The sequence below is a fragment of the Pleurodeles waltl genome, unplaced genomic scaffold (assembly GCF_031143425.1).
Source record: "Pleurodeles waltl isolate 20211129_DDA unplaced genomic scaffold, aPleWal1.hap1.20221129 scaffold_67, whole genome shotgun sequence".
Lineage (NCBI taxonomy): Eukaryota > Metazoa > Chordata > Amphibia > Caudata > Salamandridae > Pleurodeles > Pleurodeles waltl.
In genome coordinates, this window is record NW_027150384.1 from 1,471,807 (window position 1) to 1,491,760 (window position 19,954).

The 19,954-nt window shown below is 47.8% G+C and overlaps 2 non-coding genes across 2 annotated transcripts; both read right to left on the reverse strand.

Moving 5' to 3' along the window:
• Positions 1–17,422: 17,422 nt before the first annotated feature.
• On the reverse strand, positions 17,423–17,494 carry TRNAE-CUC (transfer RNA glutamic acid (anticodon CUC)). The gene has a single exon. It is a non-coding gene; the product is annotated as a tRNA-Glu (tRNA).
• A 1,366-nt stretch (positions 17,495–18,860) lies between these two features.
• On the reverse strand, positions 18,861–18,932 carry TRNAD-GUC (transfer RNA aspartic acid (anticodon GUC)). Its single transcript has one exon. It is a non-coding gene; the product is annotated as a tRNA-Asp (tRNA).
• Between the last annotated feature and the right edge of the window lie 1,022 nt (positions 18,933–19,954).

Consider the following 19,954-nt stretch of genomic DNA (forward strand, 5'->3'; position numbering starts at 1 on the left):
GCTTGCCTCCAACAAACAAGCCTTGGAAGCTGCAGCTCCTCTCACCGAATGGGCACCAAACACATTCACGTCTACACCAGCTCTGTACATTAATTCTGTCACCCATCTAGCTAGACTAGGTGCAGACACCCCTTTGTGTGGTTGTTTAAGTGAAATGAGAATCTGAGTCACTCCAGCCTGTCTCAAACATTCAGTTCTATTTTCATACTCTTTCACACAATTAACCACACACAAGTCCTTTCTTTCTTCAAAATATGAATAACAAATTCAAATTGAATACGTCTTAGTTATCTGCCTTAAATGAAAACATATTACTTCTGGAGTATAAGATCTTTGAGATATTTCCAAGGCTTGTACATCAGACATTCTTCTAAAAAGACCAAACACAGCAACATTGCTAGCTTGAAAGACAAATCTCTTCCACTTAATTTCTCCTTACATTTCCAACTTTCATTGAACCTCAGAACTTTGGCAACATCACAAAGTGAAGTTTATCTCAGCCCTGGTGGCTTAGCAATTTTAATACTGCACAAAAGTCTCCTAACCATAATATCCTGACCTACCGATAACCCTTTGACCAAAAAATGTCCGGCAGCAATTGCCGACTTAGACATGTTTACTGTTCTGTAAGCCAAGCCTTTCTCAAATAACTGAGATAGAACATTTATCTCAGCTACATCCACTGAAACGGGATCCAGATCTCTGTCCATTCAACAGCAAACCCATTTGTCCATTGCCAATCTATTCCTCTTTCTAGTTCCTGTTGCCCACAATTCTTTGATAAGTCCAGAAGCCTCTGATGAAAGGCCTGGCTTCCTCCAAACTCTCCTGAAAGATCCCACCCCACCAGTATTAACTGGTCGGAAATTACTAGATAGTGAATGGCTCCCTCTGGCCCTTGTAAGATTTCTGGAAACTGAGGGAGCAACAGAGGATAATCTACACTCATCTACAACATGATCGGGTCCCAAGCGTGGGACCTCCACAATGGAGTTACTACCACAACTTTCTCTTTCCATCTGCGTATCATGCCCATTACCCTGCTTATCAATGCAAAAAGTGGAAAAGCTTATGGGCGAAGACCTCTCCAATCCTGAAGGAAGGGATCTACCTCTTCTGCCTCCGGATCTGGCCTCCAACTGAAAATCTTTTCAAAGGAGCTTTTACTCTGTTTGCAAAAACATCTACCAGAAATGGACCTCTAAACCTCTCTAGCTCTCTTAAAACATCCACCATTTAATCGCTTGAATCTAGGAAATTCCTTGACAATCTGCCTCTGCTTTCCGTAGACCTGGAATATGTTCCGCCTGAACTTTCAGACCTCACTGAAGACAATAGTCCCAAAATATCTTTGCCAAATCTGCTAAGCCCCTTCAACGTGCACCTCCTAGTTTGTTGACATATCTCACTGCTGAGACATTGTCAATTCTCAGCAGTACAGAACACTTGACAATTTTGTCTGCAAAACATCTCACATAGAAGGATCTTGCTAAAAGTTCTAAACAGTTTATATGCAAATTCTTTTCCTGTTCTGTCCAATGACCCCCCAGTGCATTTTGATCCTCATCTCGCACCCCAACATCCCAAAATTACATCTGATTCCACAATCAAGTCCGTATTCTCTCCAATAATTGTGCATCCATTCCATACCTCGATATTCCTCAACCACCATGTCAATTCCTCTTTTGCTTTTAAAGTCAGACATGCAGATTTTGAATAGTGTAAACCATCTTTTAAATGTTTCGCCTTCAAACTCTGTAAAGCCCAATAATGCAAAGGGCCAGGAAAGATAGCTTGGATTATAGAATCTAAAAGACCCCCAACGGGGGGGCGTGGCTGGGCGCCATGACGGTAGCAGCCTCCCTATGAGGCTCCCGTCCTTCTCTCCCTGTCCCAGGAGATCCTGACCTGCATGGGCCCTACAAACCAGCTGGCAGTGGGGCTGAAGATATGGAGTGTCCAGCGAAAGCACTGCGGGAGCACTTTTAGCCCCAGGGACCATTTTTTGAGGCTGATATTTCGATCGTCGTGGAGCCGCGAGTGATCCAAGATGGCAGCTGCCATCTCTGGCACCGCGCTGAAACCGCGCTGACGCGGCGGAGATCGCCCGGACAACCCGGCTAGGAAACTGTCAGTTCAGGGACCGCCCGAGCCACAGGATCGGCCAGTGGGAGCCGCGTGGGGGCAGATGGACGCCCGAGGACTTGCCGAGCCCAAATTCGAAGAGCGCAACCAAACTTGAAAACCCCCTACTTTGATTTGATCTGAACCCAAATGGAACGAAGGCCAGGGGGACACAAACTGAGTTGAACGGAGGGTAAAAGCAACATTCCAAGAGGCGCTCAACCGCGGGAACCCCAGGTATAGCATCGACCACCTGGTAAATTGTTCAAAAACTTCCAATAAGAGGCGCACAAAAGACCTCACCCCTTTGGAGATACGAGGAGAAAGCCACTAGAACTATTAAAACCGGGTTCCCCCCACCCCCGAGGACCGCATCTTCCTGCAGGAAAGGAAAGGAAAAGAGCGGCCTTGTTGATGACCGTGGGAGGGATCGAGCGGGGCAGACCAGAAGCCCCATTGGAGCAGAACGAAATACTGAACACCTGAGCGGTGAGTTAGGACGAAAGTTGGTGGAGACCACTGCTAGGCGCTTGGGAAGAAAGAAGGGGCTATAAGGAGAGAAACAATCCCACAAACAGAACAAGCCTGACCCCTTATGTGAAAGGACCCCCACTGATCTGGAACAGAACCTAACACAGTGTCTATCTTGAAAAATGAACAGGATGGGTAGGACGGGCAAGAAAAAAGAACTAGAAACAAAAAGTGGACCCTTTCCGAGAGAGATGGCAGATCTGGGAGATCCATTAGATCCCGCTCCAGAGGGGAGGGGAGGAGACCCCACTCTTCAAGATGTCCTACTAGCTATCTCGGCATCCCTGGTCACCCTGGAAGGGAAAATCGACGCGCTGGCCTCTGATTTTACGGTACTTAGGGATGATCATCGTCGCCTGGCTGAGAGAGTGAATGCAACAGACAAACAACTTGAGGAACTACGGTCCGAGATCAAAGACAACATCAAAACAACGCTGCAAATGGAAAAAAGGATCCAAATACTAGAACTACGAGCAGATGCAGAAAACCGCTCTCGCCGGAACAATATTCGGGTAATTGGATTACCTGAGCGGGCAGAAAAACCTAACTTGGTGGAGTTCCTTGAGTGCTGGCTGAGAGAGGAGGTGGCTGAGAATGGTTTCTCCTCCTTTTTTGCAATTGAGAGAGCACATCGAGTTCCGGCTTGCCCCACCCCTCTGGGGCCCTCACCACGACCAATAATAGCTAAATTGGTTCACTACAGGGATCGAGACTTCATACTGAACCAGAGCAGGAAGAGAGGAGACAACACGATAGATAACCAAGTGGTCCGCATCTTCCCATTCTTCTCCAAAGAGGTACAGAAACAAAGAGCTTCCTTTAGGGATGCCAAACAGAGACTCCATAAAATGGGGATTCAATATGGAATGATGTTCCCGGCCAGACTGAGAGGGGTGACCAAAGCGGGCATACAATTTTTCAACACAGCCGAAGAAACCAGGCAATGGATTGACACACAATCCCAGGAAGAACAGTTACAGAGCTCTGAGATCTCTCAGTCAGAACGGCGGAAGAAAGTAAACCGCAGTAGAACCAGCAGAATGGGTAGCCCGTCTCCATCCGAAATATTGAAAGAGAGACAAAAGGCGATGGAGGCACCTGCCTCCTTTGGGAGCCCAGACCCGGACTCCTATAAACCGACACAAGAGGAACCCGAATTGTCAGGATCTGAGCTAGAATCGGATCTATCACGCTCGCCGGATAAAGTTGGCCCCAGTGTGACACCTGGCACCTCAGACTGCATCACTTGAGGAGACGTTGTCTGAACTTGATTATTGAAAATAGCAAGGCCAAAATTGAGAGGATGTTACAAGCAATGAGACGTTGAAGAGCTAATCTGAGATCATCTCTGGGCCCTACTGTGTAACAATAACTGAACTTGCAAAAACACAGGAACAATGTTGATCCAGTATATTACCTGCCCCGGGACGGGGAGATGGTGTCACAGTGCACCTTAGATTTGAGATAAGAGCACCCCCCCCCCCTATTTGACACATTGGATTATAGCTTTTCTTTGGTTTGGGCGAGAGACGTTCCTACTTTTGTCCTGGGGATGGGGAGTTTGGATGTTAGTTATAGGGGTTTAGGGGTGGGGACAACTGAGCTTCTGATAAGAATTCCTACAAACAAGGCGCTAACATGGATATCTACTAAACTGGGAGGAACGAGTGGCAGTGCTAGTGAAGGGGTACTTGGCCAGGTGGGGAGAGGGAAACACCAATATGACGACATTAAATTCATATAAATTCCTCACATGGAATGTAAGAGGCATGCACTCGATGACTAAAAGATATTAAAAAAAATCATATTTGTGCATTCACTCTAGAAAGTCACACAGATGGAGTTGGGGTGTGCCGTGCTCATCTTGATGGCCCATTACCAGGATGATAGGTCTTCCTGTGCTAGAGTTGTGGGAGGAGCTGACACTTGCACCTAAATAGGGCTGGGCCTGTCCTCACACAAAGCAGTCTCCAACCCTCTGGAGTGTGCCTGGGGACAGGGTAGGGAAAGACAGGGACTTGTGCACTACAAAAACTTCACTTTGAAGTTTGCCAACTTCAAAGACAGAAATGGGTATAAGTACTGGACCTCTGACACCACATAGCTAGAACACTTTTGAACTGAGGACATTCTGCCAGGAAGAAGAGCATGATGCTGTAGGAGGGACTGTCACTCTGCTTGTTGCTTTGTTGTGTTGGCCTGCTTCTTGCTGCTTCTGTCCTGGGAGTGAAAGGACTGGACTTTGCTTTCTACATCCTGCATTCCAAAGATCTCCAAGCACTTGAACTGAGCTTTCCTCCTGTTAGGGAGTCTCAGGGCCCTCAAAGACTTCACTTACCAGGACATGTGCTCTCTTGTTGAATGTCGTGACTTGACAAGTGGTGCTAAAACCAGTTCCTGGGCCCTTGCAAAAGAGTTCTGGTGCAACCAAAAACAAACTAGTGCATCGATGTCCAGAATGACATCAGGATCGGCACCGCTCTGTGACTCTGTGCCACTGCCTGCACCAGAGCCATGTTCCTCGCTCAGTGCAATGACTGCGACCTTCACCGCAGGCCCGACGCTGCTGCAGCACCTTCAAAGTCTTGCCACAACATGAGTCTCAAGCGCCACGTCACTGACATTCATGGCACCCGACTCCGACTCTGCCGCAGCAAATGTGGCCTGTGGTGTGATCGTGGCACACAAAGTCAACACCTCACGTATTCAGGTGCTGGATCCATCGACCCCGCCATGTCATAAGGAACCGATGCCTTTCCGCCAATGCCGCATTGTAGGAGGCTGGACTGGCTTGTAGTGAGTACCAAGGGGTACTTGCACCTTGCACCAGGCCCAGTTATCCCTTATTAGTGTATAGGGTGTCTAGCAGCTTAGGCTGATAGATAATGGTAGCTTAGCAGAGCAGCTTAGGCTGAACTAGGAGACGTGTGAAGCTACTACAGTACCACTTAGTGTCATATGCACAATATCATAAGAAAACACAATACACAGTTATACTAAAAATAAAGGTACTTTATTTTTATGACAATATGCCAAAGTATCTTAGAGTGTACCCTCAGTGAGAGGATAGGAAATATACACAAGATATATATACACAATAGCAAAAATATGCAGTATAGTCTTAGAAAACAGTGCAAACAATGTATAGTTACAATAGGATGCAATGGGGAAACATAGGGATAGGGGCAACACAAACCATATACTCCAAAAGTGGAATGCGAACCACGAATGGACCCCAAACCTATGTGACCTTGTAGAGGGTCGCTGGGACTATTAGAAAATAGTGAGAGTTAGCAAAATAACCCTCCCCAAGACCCTGAAAAGTGAGTGCAAAGTGCACTAAAGTTCCCCTAAGGACAAAAGAGTCGTGTTAGAGGAATAATGCAGGAAAGACACAAACCAGCAATGCAACAACTGTGGATTTCCAATCTAGGGTACCTGTGGAACAAGGGGACCAAGTCCAAAAGTCACAAGCAAGTCGTAGATGGGCAGATGCCCAGGAAATGCCAGCTGCGGGTGCAAAGAAGCTTCGACTGGACAGAAGAAGCTGAGGTTTCTGCAGGAACGAAAAGGGCTAGAGACTTCCCCTTTGGTGGACGGATCCCTCTCGCCTCGGAGAGTCGTGCAGAAGTGTTTTCCCGCCGGAAGGACGCCAACAAGCCTTGCTACACGCAAATCGTGCGTTTGGCGTTTTTGGACGCTGCTGGGGCCCAGGAGGGACCAGGAGGTCGCAAATTGGACCTGAAGAGAGAGGGGACGTCGAGCAAGACAAAGAGCCCTCACTGAAGCAGGTAGCACCCGGAGAAGTGCCAAAAACAGGCACTACGAGGATGCGTGAAACGGTGCTCGCCGAAGTTGCACAAAGGAGTCCCACGTCGCCGGAGACCAACTTAGAAAGTCGTGCAATGCAGGTTAGAGTGCCGTGGACCCAGGCTTAACTGTGCACGAAGGATTTCCGCCGGAAGTGCACAGGGGCCGGAGTAGCTGCAAAGTCGCGGTTCCCAGCAATGCAGCCCAGCGAGGTGAGGCAAGGACTTACCTCCACCAAACTTGGGCTGAAGAGTCACTGGACTGTGGGGGTCACTTGGACAGCGTCGCTGGATTCGAGGGACCTCGCTCGTCGTGCTGAGAGGAGACCCAAGGGACCGGTAATGCAGCTTTTTGGTGCCTGCGGTTGCAGGGGGAAGATTCCGTCGACCCACGGGAGATTTCTTCGGAGCTTCTGGTGCAGAGAGGAGGCAGGCTACCCCCACAGCATGCACAAGCAGGAAAACAGTCGAGAAGGCGGCAGGATCAGCGTTACAGAGTTGCAGTAGTCGTCTTTGCTACTATGTTGCAGGTTTGCAGGCTTCCAGCGCGGTCAGCGGTCGTTTCCTTATCAGAAGGTGAAGAGAGAGATGCAGAGGAACTCGGCTGAGCTCATGCATTCGTTATCTAAAGTTTCCCCAGAGACAGAGACCCTAAATAGCCAGAAAAGAGGGTTTGGCTACCTAGGAGAGAGGAAAGGCTACTAACACCTGAAGGAGCCTATCAGCAGGAGTCTCTGACGTCACCTGGTGGCACTGGCCACTCAGAGCAGTCCAGTGTGCCAGCAGCACCTCTGTTTCCAAGATGGCAGAGGTCTGGAGCACACTGGAGGAGCTCTGGACACCTCCCAGGGGAGGTGCAGGTCAGGGGAGTGGTCACTCCCCTTTCCTTTGTCCAGTTTCGCGCCAGAGCAGGGGCTAAGGGGTCCCTGAACCGGTGTAGACTGGCTTATGCAGAATTGGGCACATCTGTGCCCAACAAAGCATTTCCAGAGGCTGGGGGAGGCTACTCCTCCCCTGCCTTCACACCATTTTCCAAAGGGAGAGGGTGTCACACCCTCTCTCAGAGGAAGTTCTTTGTTCTGCCATCCTGGGCCAGGCCTGGCTGGACCCCAGGAGGGCCGCTGCCTGTCTGAGGGGTTGGCAGCAGCTGCAGTGAAACCCCAGGAAGGGCAGTCTGGCAGTACCAGGGTCTGTGCTACAGACCACTGGGATTATGGAATTGTACCAACAATGCCAGGATGGCATAGAGGGGGCAATTCCATGATCATAGACATGTTACATGGCCATATTCGGAGTTACCATGGTGAAGCTACATATAGGTAGTGACCTATATGTAGTGCACGCGTGTAATGGTGTCCCCGCACTCACAAAGTTCAGTGAATTGGCTCTGAACAATGTGGGGGCACCTTGGCTAGTGCCAGGGTGCCCTCACACTAAGTAACTTTGCACCTAACCTTTACCAGGTAAAGGTTAGACATATAGGTGACTTATAAGTTACTTAAGTGCAGTGTAAAATGGCTGTGAAATAACGTGGACGTTATTTCACTCAGGCTGCAGTGGCAGGCCTGTGTAAGAATTGTCAGAGCTCCCTATGGGTGGCAAAAGAAATGCTGCAGCCCATAGGGATCTCCTGGAACCCCAATACCCTGGGTACCTCAGTACCATATACTAGGGAATTATAAGGGTGTTCCAGTAAGCCAATGTAAATTGGTAAAATTGGTCACTAGCCTGTTAGTGACAATTTGAAAGTAATGAGAGAGCATAACCACTGAGGTTCTGGTTAGCAGAGCCTCAGTGAGACAGTTAGGCACCACACAGGGAACATATACATGCACACCTATGAGCACTGGGGCCCTGTGTGACAGGGTCCCAGTGACACATACATATAGGCCACAAACCTATGAGCACTGGGGTCCTGACCAGCAGGATCCCAGTGACACATAACAACCATACTGAAAACATAGTGTTTTCACTATGAGCACTGAGGCCTGGCTATCAGGATCCCAGTGAGACAGTGAAAACAGTGACAAACACCCTGACATACACTCACAAACAGGCCAAAAGTGGGGGTAACAAGGCTAGAAAGAGGCTACCTTCTCACACAACCCCCCCCCCCAAACGAAGGACAATAAGGCTAACCTTGGCCAGTTGAGACTTTATTGTCTAAGTGGTGATAAGTAGAGAGTAGCTCTGCAATAGACTGGTTACTCCCTTTATCATCCACTATATGGTTACTTCCCTGTGGGGATGTAAACCACCCTGTTTGAAGTTTTTTAGCTAAGCAACAATGTGAAGATGTATTTTCAGAGTTTCTATCAGTAAGTTTTAGTTTAGAGCAGTGGGAATTGTCCACTGAAACTATTTGTAGTGATGGAAATGCCAGACAGGGATGCTGTCTCAGAAAAGCCATAGCTGGGCAAAAACTTTGTCCATCTGGCTGGAAGAGAGAACAGGGATGCTGTTTCTCTTGAGTTGGAGCAGGGGAGGGATGCTGTCCTATGAGCTCCACACTAGGGCAGGGATGCTGTCCTAAGTGTTGTGAGGTAGTGCAGGGTTTCTGCACTAAAGTTTCTCTGGGAGGGTTGGAGGGATGCTCCATGTTAACTAAAATGGTGCTGTTTTTCTCACCAATGTTAGTTATCCCACAGAGAGGTACTTCCACCTCAGGGAGTCCAGCTTTGCCAGCTGATGATTCCCTTGGAACAGGTGCCACCCCAGGAGAGGTTTCTCCCACCACAGGAATAGTATCCTGAATGGTAGGGTGGTTAGGGGATACTGTGATACCCTTTTTACCTGTTGATGGAGAGGGATCCTGAGTTTTCAGGCCTTCTCTCCTTTGCTTTTTCATTTCACTTGAAATGAGAGGGAACAATTCCTCAGGGATGCCCAGCATGGCTGCATGGGCATACAACTCTACATCAGCCCAACCTGAGGCCTCTAGGTCATTACCTAAGAGACAGTCTACAGGTAAGCTAGGTGATACCACCACCTGCTTAGGGCCAGTAACTCCACCCCAACTAAACTGAATTATAGCTAAGGGAAGAAACTTAGTGGAGTTATGGACATCAATAATCTTATACTGTTGTCCAATGATGTGTTGATCAGGGTGCACTAGGTTTTCAGTCACCAAAGTGAAACTGGCACCTGTGTCCCTGTAGGCCAAGGCCTCAACACCATTTATTGAAACTGTCTGCCTGTACTTATCCATTGTAAGGGGACAAGCAGCCAGTGTGGCAAGGCCAATGCCACTAGGTGTGACAGAAACTGTCTTGGGACTCATTACATCAGTTTCCACTATGGACCCATAAGTGAACCCAACTACACCCTTTGCTTGACTGTTGCCAGCAGTCCCACCACTAGTACCACTACTGCTAGGGGCACTAGAGCTTGATGTATTAGTGGTGGTAGGCTCAGGGGGTTTACCTGGACAGGACTTATCCCCTGGCCTATGGCCTCTATTTTTACACACAAAGCACCAAGGCTTTTTAATGTGTGCAGGTTGAGAAGAAGAGGAAGAATTTGTTCTATCCCCACCCTCTGAAGAGTGTTTAAGATTTGAAGTGGGATCTTTGGTTTTACCCTTATCCCCATGCTTATCTTGAGATTTTTCACCATCTTTCTTCTTATTGCCATCTTTGTCACCCCCTGTATGAACTTTTCTGTTCACCCTTGTTCTGACCCATTTGTCTGCCTTCTTTCCCAATTCTTGGGGAGAGGTCAGATCAGAGTCTACCAGGTACTGGTGCAACAAATCAGACACACAATTATTAGGTATATGCTCTCTCAGGATTGTGTTATACAGGCTTTCATAATCAGTAACTTTACTGCCATGTAACCACCCCTCCAAGGCCTTCACTGAATGGTCAATGAAATCAACCCAGTCTTGTGAAGACTCCTTTTTGGTCTCTCTGAACTTTATCCTGTACTGTTCAGTGGTTAAGCCATAACCATCCAGGAGTGCATTCTTAAGAACTGTAAAATTATTGGCATCATTTTCTTTCACAGTAAGGAGTCTATCCCTACCCTTTCCACTAAATGATAGCCATAGGATAGCAGCCCACTGCCTTTGAGGGACATCCTGTACAACACAGGCCCTCTCAAGTGCAGCAAACCACTTGTTAATGTCATCCCCCTCCTTATAAGGGGGAACTATCTTGTGCAGATTCCTGGAATCATGCTCTTTTGCAGGATGACTATGGGGAATACTGCTGCTGCCACCATGGGTATCTAAACCCAACTTCTGTCTTTCCTTCTCTAATTCAAAAGACTGTCTATCCAAATCCAGCTGTTGCTTTTTAAGCTTCAGTCTGGTTTGTTCCACCCTCAACTTATTGAGTTCCCTCTCTAACATTCTGTCATCAGGGTTGGTGGGAGGGACATTTCTAGAAACAGAGCTATGATGGGAATGAACAGAAGGAGACCTGTCCCTTACAGAAGTCAACTTAACAGCTTGGTTTACAGAAACATTACTACCAGTATGGTGAGAATAAATGCTTTTGCTATGATGTGAGACAACACTATTTCTTTGGTGTGGCTCATCATCATTACCATCTATGCTAGATTGTCTAGTAATGGGCAGCCTAGGAAGTTTCTTTCCTGAATCTTTTCCTGGGGGAGTCCCTGAATCAGATTGGGAACTATTAGGTACTTTTTCAAGAGATGGCCCACCTCTGGCCTTATCCTGTTCTCTAAGCATGTTAATTAACAGTTCCAAGGCAGGATTCTTCCCTACACTCAAACCTCTCTCTATACAGAGACTCCTTGCTCTTTTCCAGCTAAGGTTGTCATATGCAAGTTTGGACAGATCAACACCTTGGCCTGTGCCAGACATCTTTTAGAGAGAGTTAAAGTGATAGAGAAAGAGACAAAAGTTTTCAGAACTTTTTGGAAAGACAGAAAAAAAACTTTTTAAACTTTTAAGAACTTTTTGAAAGTTTAGGAGTACTTTTCAGCACTTAGAAAAGAGTGAAAAGAGGAAATGCAAAACTTTTTGGCTATGTGTATATACACTGACCTTGTTTTGTATATTTTTCTCTTATGAAAAGTACAATGACAAGAGTGGTAAGTAGTCTCAAGCACTTATCCCACCACTGCACAACCAATGTAGGAGGCTGGACTGGCTTGTAGTGAGTACCAAGGCGTACTTACACCTTGCACCAGGCCCAGTTATCCCTTATTAGTGTATAGGGTGTCTAGCAGCTTAGGCTGATAGATAATGGTAGCTTAGCAGAGCAGCTTAGGCTGAACTAGGAGACGTGTGAAGCTACTACAGTACCACTTAGTGTCATATGCACAATATCATAAGAAAACACAATACACAGTTATACTAAAAATAAAGGTACTTTATTTTTATGACAATATGCCAAAGTATCTTAGAGTGTACCCTCAGTGAGAGGATAGGAAATATACACAAGATATATATACACAATAGCAAAAATATGCAGTATAGTCTTAGAAAACAGTGCAAACAATGTATAGTTACAATAGGATGCAATGGGGAAACATAGGGATAGGGGCAACACAAACCATATACTCCAAAAGTGGAATGCGAACCACGAATGGACCCCAAACCTATGTGACCTTGTAGAGGGTCGCTGGGACTATTAGAAAATAGTGAGAGTTAGCAAAATAACCCTCCCCAAGACCCTGAAAAGTGAGTGCAAAGTGCACTAAAGTTCCCCTAAGGACAAAAGAGTCGTGTTAGAGGAATAATGCAGGAAAGACACAAACCAGCAATGCAACAACTGTGGATTTCCAATCTAGGGTACCTGTGGAACAAGGGGACCAAGTCCAAAAGTCACAAGCAAGTCGTAGATGGGCAGATGCCCAGGAAATGCCAGCTGCGGGTGCAAAGAAGCTTCGACTGGACAGAAGAAGCTGAGGTTTCTGCAGGAACGAAAAGGGCTAGAGACTTCCCCTTTGGTGGACGGATCCCTCTCGCCTCGGAGAGTCGTGCAGAAGTGTTTTCCCGCCGGAAGGACGCCAACAAGCCTTGCTACACGCAAATCGTGCGTTTGGCGTTTTTGGACGCTGCTGGGGCCCAGGAGGGACCAGGAGGTCGCAAATTGGACCTGAAGAGAGAGGGGACGTCGAGCAAGACAAAGAGCCCTCACTGAAGCAGGTAGCACCCGGAGAAGTGCCAAAAACAGGCACTACGAGGATGCGTGAAACGGTGCTCGCCGAAGTTGCACAAAGGAGTCCCACGTCGCCGGAGACCAACTTAGAAAGTCGTGCAATGCAGGTTAGAGTGCCGTGGACCCAGGCTTAACTGTGCACGAAGGATTTCCGCCGGAAGTGCACAGGGGCCGGAGTAGCTGCAAAGTCGCGGTTCCCAGCAATGCAGCCCAGCGAGGTGAGGCAAGGACTTACCTCCACCAAACTTGGGCTGAAGAGTCACTGGACTGTGGGGGTCACTTGGACAGCGTCGCTGGATTCGAGGGACCTCGCTCGTCGTGCTGAGAGGAGACCCAAGGGACCGGTAATGCAGCTTTTTGGTGCCTGCGGTTGCAGGGGGAAGATTCCGTCGACCCACGGGAGATTTCTTCGGAGCTTCTGGTGCAGAGAGGAGGCAGGCTACCCCCACAGCATGCACAAGCAGGAAAACAGTCGAGAAGGCGGCAGGATCAGCGTTACAGAGTTGCAGTAGTCGTCTTTGCTACTATGTTGCAGGTTTGCAGGCTTCCAGCGCGGTCAGCGGTCGTTTCCTTATCAGAAGGTGAAGAGAGAGATGCAGAGGAACTCGGCTGAGCTCATGCATTCGTTATCTAAAGTTTCCCCAGAGACAGAGACCCTAAATAGCCAGAAAAGAGGGTTTGGCTACCTAGGAGAGAGGAAAGGCTACTAACACCTGAAGGAGCCTATCAGCAGGAGTCTCTGACGTCACCTGGTGGCACTGGCCACTCAGAGCAGTCCAGTGTGCCAGCAGCACCTCTGTTTCCAAGATGGCAGAGGTCTGGAGCACACTGGAGGAGCTCTGGACACCTCCCAGGGGAGGTGCAGGTCAGGGGAGTGGTCACTCCCCTTTCCTTTGTCCAGTTTCGCGCCAGAGCAGGGGCTAAGGGGTCCCTGAACCGGTGTAGACTGGCTTATGCAGAATTGGGCACATCTGTGCCCAACAAAGCATTTCCAGAGGCTGGGGGAGGCTACTCCTCCCCTGCCTTCACACCATTTTCCAAAGGGAGAGGGTGTCACACCCTCTCTCAGAGGAAGTTCTTTGTTCTGCCATCCTGGGCCAGGCCTGGCTGGACCCCAGGAGGGCCGCTGCCTGTCTGAGGGGTTGGCAGCAGCAGCAGCTGCAGTGAAACCCCAGGAAGGGCAGTCTGGCAGTACCAGGGTCTGTGCTACAGACCACTGGGATTATGGAATTGTACCAACAATGCCAGGATGGCATAGAGGGGGCAATTCCATGATCATAGACATGTTACATGGCCATATTCGGAGTTACCATGGTGAAGCTACATATAGGTAGTGACCTATATGTAGTGCACGCGTGTAATGGTGTCCCCGCACTCACAAAGTTCAGTGAATTGGCTCTGAACAATGTGGGGGCACCTTGGCTAGTGCCAGGGTGCCCTCACACTAAGTAACTTTGCACTTAACCTTTACCAGGTAAAGGTTAGACATATAGGTGACTTATAAGTTACTTAAGTGCAGTGTAAAATGGCTGTGAAATAACGTGGACGTTATTTCACTCAGGCTGCAGTGGCAGGCCTGTGTAAGAATTGTCAGAGCTCCCTATGGGTGGCAAAAGAAATGCTGCAGCCCATAGGGATCTCCTGGAACCCCAATACCCTGGGTACCTCAGTACCATATACTAGGGAATTATAAGGGTGTTCCAGTAAGCCAATGTAAATTGGTAAAATTGGTCACTAGCCTGTTAGTGACAATTTGAAAGTAATGAGAGAGCATAACCACTGAGGTTCTAGTTAGCAGAGCCTCAGTGAGACAGTTAGGCACCACACAGGGAATATATACATGCACACCTATGAGCACTGGGGCCCTGTGTGACAGGGTCCCAGTGACACATACATATAGGCCATAAACCTATGAGCACTGGGGTCCTGACCAGCAGGATCCCAGTGACACATAACAACCATACTGAAAACATAGTGTTTTCACTATGAGCACTGAGGCCTGGCTATCAGGATCCCAGTGAGACAGTGAAAACAGTGACAAACACCCTGACATACACTCACAAACAGGCCAAAAGTGGGGGTAACAAGGCTAGAAAGAGGCTACCTTCTCACACGCATCACCTCCCCTACAACCGTAAGGAACCGAAGCGTCAACTCCCCGGTGGCAGTAAGGAACCAATGTCGCACCAGCTCCAGCAAAGCCTCACTTCCCATACTCTGTGTAACGTCTTTGTTTCCTCATAGTTTTCCAAGGTACTGTTATCGGAGTCCGTGGGACTCTGTAACCGGCCCGCCCTCGCGAGTGGCGTCAGACTGGAGATGACCCTGTCAAGACGTTGTGATAGCCCCAGTTGGAGCTATTGTGTTTCTCAGTGCTATACTACATTTAATCTTTAAAAATGTGTATCTTACTTGTGAATGTTGGATTTTGCTGATGTGGTCTTGTTTTACTCAGATAAATATTGGCTATTTTTCTAAGCTAGTGTGGAGTACTTTTGTGCTGTTTTCACTGTGTTACTATGTGTCTATACACATACTTTATACAATGCCTCTGAGATAAGCCAGACTGTTTGAGCCAAGCTACCAAGGGGTGAGCAGGGGTTATCTTAGCTGTGTGACTCCCTCACCCTGACTAGAGTGAGGGTCCCTACCTGGACAGGGTGAAAACCACCGCCAACTAGAGACCCCATTTCTAATAATGACATTCTTTACTCCTTTAACTAACAAGATCATTACTGATCATAACGTGCATGATGTAGCCTGTAAAATTAACGCAGACAAAAGAATATTCACAGATGAATTGAATGAAAGGATAAGAGTAGATGAAGAAAGAGAAGAGAAAATGAATGCTGTCCGTATTATTGGGAAAGGAGAGGAGATTTTAAAGGAAACTCCTCCTGAATTGAGTCCTGAAGTGAATAAGAAAAGGAGCACTGTATACAGTATGTCAGCCAGAGGGAAATGAGACAGTCAAGAAATTAGGATGCAGTGAGTGTGAACACAGCTATTTAGTAAAAGGAAAGTCCTTTTCCACTGTAGAAGCTAGCATTAAAGACCTACATTATGTATTTGGCCAATCAGCTTATTTTCAGGGACCACCTAATTAAGTAGGAAGTTTCTATGCTGCATTAGGTTTTCTTCAAATTTACAAAATTAATTAATTAGATTCTCCTCTTGATAATTATATTAAAATAAGTAGAGGAAGCTTTAAGTAGATTCTTATTGATATTTTTGGAGCATTAATACCATCTGTAGGAGTAGCGCTGAATGATATAAAGATTAGAAAAATGTCTGCCTTGGTTGACAGCTTGCTACTCACACTGTACGCACACTGATTAATAAAGGGGTGCTTGCAATACGGGCTATGATTACACAAAACCGTCTTATGTTGGATTTGCTCCTCCCAAACAAATACGGAGTTTGCAAAGCCTTTAATTCTCGATAGGGGTGGCTCCTTCGCAATGGCGCAGAAGCGTCGCCCACTGGCTCAGAGCAAGCAGCTCAAAAATAAAACAATATTTAATTATTGTTTTAATTTTCAGCTGCTGGCTGAGCCAGCATCGGCAGGGGGGGCTGGGCCATGGGAGGAGGGAGGAGGAGGGGAGTGAGTGCACTTAAAAGTGCGTATGTCAGTTTGGCCAGCTGCCTTAGCCCGGCAAACTGACATGCACAATTGGGTTTCTTCACCCTGGCTGTGTTGTGCAGCCGGGTTGGAGAAACAACACAGGCACCGCTCAGACCAATCCTGACGCTGCTCTCATGCAAGGTAAAGAATGAGAGCAGCTCCAGGATTGAGTGGGAGTCTGTGCTGGTGTCCCAGGGAGTGCTGGGACACCAACTCCATCGAGAGAGGAGCAGGGCAGCCAGAGACCGAAGATAGGTATGTTTAACAAAATATATATTTTAGTATTTCCCCCTCACCTTTACCCCCCTTTTGAGATTTGAGGCAGCCGCCACTGATGCTCGAGAGTGCTGTGCTTACATTCCTCTCATAAATTATAAGCTTAATGGCTATAATGTTAATATTACACACATAAGGCATGAATTAACTGAAGCAGAAGAGACAGGTGCATGGGAAGAATCCAGATCATTTTTGGGATCGGTCGGTCACAGGTTTGGGTAGATGGGCCAATGGCTGGGGGTGCAGATGGTGGAGTTTAGAAGCTGCTGTTATCACCAATGTTTGTCACATTAGTCGGTATTGCACGTGTGTTTATTTTCTTGAAATGTTGCAAAAGACTTTCATCATTGAAGGAAAACTTGTGGGACTAAGATGATGGCAGCAACGAGAGGAAGAAACCGAAAGAGACGGATGTCAAAGTCGAGGAGATGCAAAGTGAACTTTATGATAACTTGAGGGATTTGCAAGAGACCAAACAGAAGAACCGAAGTGAATGAAAGATGCACTTTAATAAAGAATTGAAGTGATGATGAAATCATTGGGGGGGCGCTAATTTTCTATTAATAAAAATCACTCACGTGAGCTATTGCTAATATTTAAACCTGCTTACACTGTCCTTCATGTTGTTTAAACGCCATCCTGTGTCACGTGATATTAATATTGATTTCTCTTCTAAAATAAACTTTAATAGTTTCACACCAGTAAGCAGGAAAAGACTTCAGAAAAGGTCTCCTGGATGTACTAAGCCACTGATAAGCTTTGTGAACCAGCAGTCACTCACTCCTCTGGCAGTGGTTTGTGACTGTCCATAAAATGTTTAGTTACTGGTGACAACTCAAGTGAAGAAGAAGTACATGTAATGAAACAGTTCCAATTTCAAAAGTAATAAAGTGCGCTTAGAATTGAAAAAATAAAATGAAACCTTCCCTGACCGGGAATCGAACCCGGGCCGCGGCGGTGAGAGCGCCGAATCCTAACCACTAGACCACCAGGGACTGTGTGAGAATGATGCCTAAACCTCTCTAATAATGTGCTGTGGACATGTATGTTGTGTGTCCAGTTTTATATCAGGAACTAAATAAGGTAGAAAACACTGGTGGTAATTAAAGGGGGGGAAATAGCAGTAGACAAAGAAAACACACTACACTAAGGAAGAATGTGAGGAAAAAAAAGACTGCACCTTAAATGGACTGAAATCTGCTGAGAGTTCCCAGTCTCCAAGGTGTATGAGGCTCACATATCACATACTGGAGAATGAAACCATCAGTCACCAATTAAGTATAAAGATACCTAGTGAGTACAATTAAAAGGGGTCAGTGCTTCTTCTCAGGGCTCCCTAAGGGCAGCTCTTAGGTTTCCAGGTGCACGAGCAGCTCCCCCTGGCTAGAGCCCCTCACTGGATGCTGGGACCCGTGGCCCTAACGTGAGAGTGTTATAAACAGGACTACAAGTCCCAGAATGCAGTGTAAACACCTGGATCTGATGGGGATGGAGGGACGGGCACCTCGGGGTCAGTGTTTCTTCTCAGGACTCCCTAAGGGCAGCTCTTAGGTTTCCAGGTGCACGAGCAGCTCCCCCTGGCTAGAGCCCCTCACTGGATGCTGGAACCTGTGGCCCTAACGTGAGAGTGTTATAAACAGGACTACAAGTCCCAGAATGCAGTGTAAACACCTGGATCTGATGAGGATGGTGGGACGTGCACCTCGGGGTCAGTGTTTCTTCTCAGGACTCCCTAAGGGCAGCTCTTAGGTTTCCAGGCGCAGGAGCAGCTCCCCCTGGCTAGAGCCCCTCACTGGATGCTGGGACCCGTGGCCCTAACGTGAGAGTGTTATAAACAGGACTACAAGTCCCAGAATGCAGTGTAAACACCTGGAGCTCATGAGGATGGTGGGACGGGCACCTCGGGGTCAGTGTTTCTTTTGCTCTCACAATGTGTCTATAAATTCTGAATTATTGCACGTAAATAAAGAAAAATCGTTTACCTTCGGGTTAAACGATTCCCCATTCAGAGCCCGCCCAGCATTTCATTTATTTGTCACGAAATACTTTATAATTTCCATCTAAAATAGCCCTCCATTATATTTCATTTATTTCGCGTGACAATAACTAGTTAAAACGCATGGTATTTATTATTTGGTACTTTGATTTTTATCTCAATAATAAACTTTCATTACACCTTTCCATTTTCAAGAAAGTACACAGAGTCCCAAAAGATGAAGCCCTTACTTATTGCCCGTGATAGATTTTAAAAGCTGCATTAGTAAATATTTCAGCTGGTGGGAGCTGTGGCCATAAATAAAAAATATCAGCCCCCTAAAGTGTCATTGTGACGTCATAAATGTAAAACAAAAAAAATCCATCCTCCCCGTCGGGGAATTGAACCCCGGTCTCCCGCGTGACAGGCGGGGATACTGACCACTATACTAACGAGGAACTGGTAGAAAGGTGACTCCTCTGTAACTCCTCGACATTTCCGTCAATCTGCTCTGACCTGACCTAGTGTCTGACTCTTCACATTTCCCAGCTCCTTCACACCAACACAGTGTGTAACAGGCTCAACAAACACACACACTCACACTGCACAAAACACACACACAAACCTGCTGCCCCTCAACACTTCACACAACCTTCTCCCCTCCCAGCAGACGCTCTCAGCAGCTCCCAGCAGCATCACCTTCCACACTCACTACAAGCAGCTCCGGGGCTGCTTCAGCCGGGGGTGGGGGGCACCGGCCTCGCTCTCCAGCCCAGGGGCCCCCGGCTCTGTCTCATCAGGGGGGGGATTGCACAAAGGGACTGAGGGGACACTCTCCCGTCCCCCCAGCTGGAGGAGGGAGCTGGACTGGGAAGGGGAAGAGAGGAGGCAGGAAAAGCGAAGGTGTCTGAGTGGCTGAGAAAGGAGCTGCTTGGGACTGGAAAGCGGAGGAAACAGAGCAGTTTGGAAAAGTCCTTGGAGGCGGATTTGAAGCAGCGACCTGAGGATCAGGGGCGTAGGAGACACAAAATTTCTAGGGGGGACAGGGACAACCCTGAGGTGGGCCCCCTGCACAGTTTGCAGCCAGAAGGGTTGCCGCGGGAGGGGCGATGGGGGAGGCGTTGCTTCCAGTCGAGTCCTGTGCAGCCTGCAATTCCCTGTCTGCTGGGCCCTTGGCTGCCTATTAGGCAGCGACAATCTCTGTGCTGCTGTTCGCCTGTGTAAAGTCCTAAGAGGCCTGCACTGCCTGCTGGGCGCGGTGCTTCCTGTCGATTCCTGTGCTGCCTGCCATGCACTGTGCTGCCTGTTGGGAGCTTTCTTTCCAGTCAGGCGGTGTCAGTCTCTGGCCCCCCGCCTGCCTGTGAAGGCCAGTAAGGCCTATGATTGCTTCTAGGCCCTTGTCTGACTGTCAAGTGGCAGTCTCTGTGCTGCCGCCTTCCTGTGACCTGCTGTGCTGTCTGACGGGGCGGCCTTAGTTCTG